At 47.1% G+C, this 5,204-nt stretch overlaps 1 long non-coding RNA gene across 1 annotated transcript; it reads left to right on the forward strand.

Annotated features, from left to right (window-relative positions):
* The first annotated feature begins 2,750 nt into the window (after positions 1 to 2,750).
* Positions 2,751 to 4,379, forward strand: LOC306650294. Its single transcript, XR_013760853.1, has 3 exons — positions 2,751 to 2,887; positions 2,970 to 3,153; positions 3,875 to 4,379. It is a non-coding gene; the product is annotated as an uncharacterized lncRNA (long non-coding RNA).
* The last annotated feature ends 825 nt before the right edge of the window (positions 4,380 to 5,204 follow it).

Below are 5,204 nucleotides of genomic sequence, written 5' to 3' on the forward strand. Positions count from 1 at the left end.
GTCCTTAATGTGGTCTGTGTGGGCCTACGTGTCCTGCCTGCTTCTCCTGAGCTCATCTTCCACCAGCGCCCACACCCAACCTACATTCTCTGCTGAGGACCTGCGGGGGTCTTGTCCTGCCTCAGGAAGTTCATTCCTGCCCCAGGACCTTTGCACCTGCTTCTATAGCTTCCTAGAAACCAACTTCCCACTTCCTCATGCGGGTGACATGTTACCCCATCAGGAAGGAGTTCCCTGTCCACACTATTATTACACAAACCTGACTATTCCTCATCCCCAACCTGACCTTGACTCTCCACTCTTCATGGCAGATATTGTATTCTGTATTTATTTATTTATTCATTTTATTCTAATTACTTACACGCGACAGTAGCGTGCACTCTGATACATCATACAGAAATGGAGCATAATTTCTCCTTCTGGTTGTACATGACATAGAATCCCACTGGTCATATAGTCATATACACACATAGGGTCATCATGTCCGACTCGTCCTACTGTCCTTCCGACCCCTACGCCCCTCCCCTCCCTCCACTCCCCTCTGTTTTTCCCTGTCCCCCCACTATTGTGAGTTAGCACCCGCATATCAGAGAAAACTTTTGGCCTTTGATTTTGGGTCGGGTTTATTTCACTTAGCAGGGTATTCTCCGGCTCCGTCCATTTCTGGCAAATGCTGTCATTTCCTCTTCCTCTAGGGCTGAGTGACACAAGTGGATGGATATTTAGAGGTCAACGTCGGCTGCCCTGGCTGGGACACAGGCTCCGCGAGAGCGGCCCTGCTTCCTGTGCCTCAGCATCTGCCCTGCCTCCGTGGACTCCTGGCAGAGGACTCCCAGACATTAGCTGAAATAGTTAATGGCTCGGGTGCCATTTCTGTGTCTGCCCTGCTTTGAGGGAAACGTGTCCTTCCCCGTCATCTCCCAGGATGGGTAGCCTCAGGCCCATTAGGAGAGACTGATTGGAGCTCAGCATACTGGGCATCACGGGTGGATGTTACCCAGCCAAGACACCAGCTGGTAGGACCTCGTGGCTTCTCAGGTGCGGCAAGGCTGCGGATGATCCCACCTGTCGCATTTTAGTGATGAGGACCCTCAGATTCAGGAAGAGCACCTTGCCCAAGGCCCAGGATGAGGAGTCAGAACCTGTCCTTGTCAAGCCGCCTGGCTCCCTCTCTCTGCTGCGCCTTGACCCTAGTGCTCACCAGGCTTCTCAAAGGAGCATTAACAAGCAGGCAGCCAACACACCAAACAGCCCATCCCCGCCTTCTTAACAGCTCTTCACGTTTTTATTAACTTTCTCATTAAGACATGCCGAGAGAGAGTGGACGGACTGTGGAATATTTTACCTTCCATGTCAGCTCGAAGTCACTCCTCTAACATGAAACACAGAGAAACCACAGTTAGCTGTAACAGCACTATTTACAAGGTGATAATAGGATTGTTAAAAAGAAAGTGGTGATTTCAGCAAACTATAGGGAGGGAGAATCAGTTATGAGAACAAGGAGTGTCACCTCTTTTTAATCACATGGCTCTGGGACCCCGGGGCGGCCTCATCCAGTGCAATGATTTGAGGTGCCTGGCCATTGGAAGGCCCAGCTACACAGTCCTCCTGTGATCAACCCTGACAGTGAGGAACAGAGTCAACAAGAAGGCCATGGCCATAACTTCAGTCTTCTTGATGGCTGACTAGTACTCCATTGTGTATCTATCTATACCACGTTTTCTTTATTCCTTCATCTGTCGATGGGCACCTGACTGGTTCCACATCTTGGCAATTATGAATTGCCCTGCTATAAACATTAATGTAGCCATATCACCATAGTACGATGATTCTAGATCTTTTGGATAAATATCAAAGCGTGGGAGAGCTGGGTCTTAGAGTAGTTCCAGCCCTAGTTTTCTGAGGAACCTCTGTACTGCTTCCTGATGGATGGAACTAGAGACCATCACACTAAGTGAAATAAGGCAGACTCAGAAACTCGAGGGTCGAATGTTCTCTGTGATAAGCAGAAGCTAGAGCAAAATAAGGAGAGAGCAAAGAGGATGTGAGGCATCCTAAAGCAGAGGGAAGAGCAGCAGAGAAGGAGGAGGTTGATGCAGGGGAGGCAAGACGGTAAAGGGGGAAAATTCAGACTGAATGTGACAAACTCGCCCCTTGTGCATGTGTAAGTAAACCCCAGAGAACTCTGCCTTTATGTCTACCGATAAGGTTCCAGTTAGAAATATACAGAAGCAAAGAAGGTGGATGGATATAGTAGAAGGAAAGCGGGAGGGAGCAGGGACGAGAGAGGGGGACTGGGGACCAAAACAGTGAGTGACGTTTCATGCATGTATGACTGTGTCAAAACGAACTCCACTATTATGGACAGCTATACTGCACCAATCAAATCAAAATCAAATCTGTCCATTGTGCCTGAGGGGGACCAGAAAGGCTCAAGCCAGAACTGGCCACTCGGTTCAGAATCCCCATCCCTGGGCCTCGGCCTCAGAGTACCCGCGCCATACAAATCCGGTGACAGGCACCAGGACAAGGGGGCTCATTCTTCTGAGTTCACACCTGTCCAGCCACCTGGCCAAGCCCCTGTGACCACAGTTGACTCAGACGTTGGCCACACCCAGCCCTTCTGCACTTGGGGAAATGCTAAGAGGAGGAGGTTTCGAGGTTGTCCTTCATCATGACTCAGGACTACTCCCAGGAGTGGCCCTGTGGGACCACAGCGGGGATCAACCACTCTGGTTAAGGTGCTTTGATGTCCCTGCAGCTCTGGTGGCATTTTATTTTATTTATTTTGGATTTGCATGTAGAGAATGGAACCTCCTCTGGTTCCTTCCAACAGTCGATTGAGGGTATAATAGAATAATGGAGGGACATGTCTCCGGGTTGTGAAGTGAGTCAGTGTGTGGTGGGGCAGGGCGGGGCGGGGTTTGTTACCTGTTTGCCTTCCCTCCTTAATCCATTTCCTACTGCAGAACAAAGCTTATGCAGATTACGGACAAACCCAGAGAATTGCCATTCTTGCATCACCCACCTCAAAAACATAGATGCTAGATAAAATAAAATGACAAAATTGGAAAGCACAGCCTCGTCTTCGTGGTAGCTGTATACCCAGATGTTTGAAAGGTGAAGTCTGAACTCTAAAGCATCTTGGAGCAGGTAAGTTCCTGCCCTCTTAGAACGAATCTAAAAATTGAATCAAGAAGATGTCGCTTTCAATCAGATTGTTACAGTAAAATAGATGCTGTTTTCAGAATGCATTTGATGAAATGGATATACTGATCAGGAGAAAAAGGAAAGAGCCAAGCAAATCAGACATTCCATCTTACCCCAAGCAAGACCCGCCCAGAAGTCAGGATAAAATCCCACCAGCAAACCTCATGTTATCTCCAGGGAAGTAAAAATTTCTTGAGCCATGTTTGACTCTCCCAGGGGAAGAAAGAGCAATGTGCTGCACCCAGGAACTGGCTCAAATGCACAGCTTGGGCCATCTGCTTGATTTTGGAGAATCTAACTGCTCTACAGTCGTGTGGAGACAATCACATTTTGGGTTGCTGTCCCTTAGTATTTTCAATTAGTGGGAGAGTCAACCATTTCAGCTGCTTAGAGTTCTCTGCTCAATAAAAGCAATCCACAGTTACATTATTTTTTTAATTGATCTTCATTCATTAGTGCCAAATGAGAGAAATAATTGGGCTCTAATTACTCTGGCATCTGAGTAAGTAGTAGTATAATTTTCCATTTGGCTCCAGAGTAGTCTCAATAATTAAGTCACGTCTCTCCTGCTATCTAATTTAAGAACCCGAAAGAAATGGAAGTGAAGAAAAGATTTACAAAAACTTAATCACAAGCCTTATTGATATGCCGCTTCTATCTGCAGCTTCATTTTGGTTTAAATCAGCACAGAGGCATCAGGCCAAGTTCAGGGGCGATGGGAGCGGAGAGCATTGTACAGAAGAGGCCGGCTCCTCCGTGGCTCCTCTGAGATGGAAATTCAAAGCTTGCAAGTGTTTACTGCTAAAGATGGACAGAAAAATAGATACCAACCCACGGCATGCCTGAGTGTTTTCATTTTGATTAACATCGATTTGATTGCAATCCAATCCCTTCAGAAACCTGGACGAAGATGTAACACGAATAATTACAATAGCAATTAACTTCTATTTATATAGCCCTTTCTAGTTTGCAAAACCCTTGAATATACGTTATCTCACAGGAGCCAGAGAGGAAGCCCAACTTCATCTCGAGACGCCAGCCCTGGGGTCGGACCGTCTGGGCTCTGAACAGGACAGCACTTACTAGTTCAGCACAACCGTGGTAACGCGGTTCCCCTCTACAGGGCTCATTTTCATCTGTCAAATGAATGTGGTCCCCACACCTCCCTTGTGGGGCATCTGGGAAGGTTAAGCTAATACACATAACAATGTTCAGAATGTAGACTTCGAGTAAACTTGCCACAAATGGCAGCCAATGACTGAGACTTTCAGAAAAAGTATAAACCAGAAGTCAAATAATGTGGCATAGAACAGGGGTTGGCACACCATAGCCCAAGGGCCTGGCTTGGGCCCTCTGCCTGTTTTCATATGGTTCATGAGCTAAGAATGGGTTTACATTTGTTTAATGGCTGGAAAAAAAACAAAAGAATAAGAATAATTGGTGACATGTGAACATTACATGAAATTCAAATTTCTACATCCATAAATAAGACGCTGTGAGGAATATCGCTGTGGGGAATATCACTGTGCACAGTGCCAATGTATTGTTTATGGCCCTTCACACCACAACGGGGCAGGAATAGTTGTGTCAGAGTCTGTAGGTCCTAAAAGGCCTAAGATAGTTACTACCCGCCCTTTACGGAAAGGCCTGTACTGATTCCTGGCACAGATGCCCAGGTGGGTTGTAAGGAGAGCGCACCCACCCTAGTATAAGCGAGATACGTGGAACCAAAGTCAGTTCCCAGTCATTGGAAGGAGGAATCATGCAGGGAGCCAGACACACCTGCTTGGAATCCTGACTCCAAACACAGGCAACGCCATTGTGGACAAGGTAATTAGACCTGTTGGCACCCGGCCTCCTCATCTGAAAAACAATAATTATAATAGCAAATCACAGGACCACATAAGAACTACACTAGATAACAGGCGCCAAACACCGAGTGCTCAGTGACCGTTCACTATAGAGTGGTCTCACCCGTCGGAGGCCCAGCATCC

The sequence above is a fragment of the Sciurus vulgaris genome (genome assembly GCF_902686455.1).
Source record: "Sciurus vulgaris genome assembly, chromosome: 19".
Taxonomy (NCBI): Eukaryota; Metazoa; Chordata; class Mammalia; order Rodentia; family Sciuridae; genus Sciurus; species Sciurus vulgaris.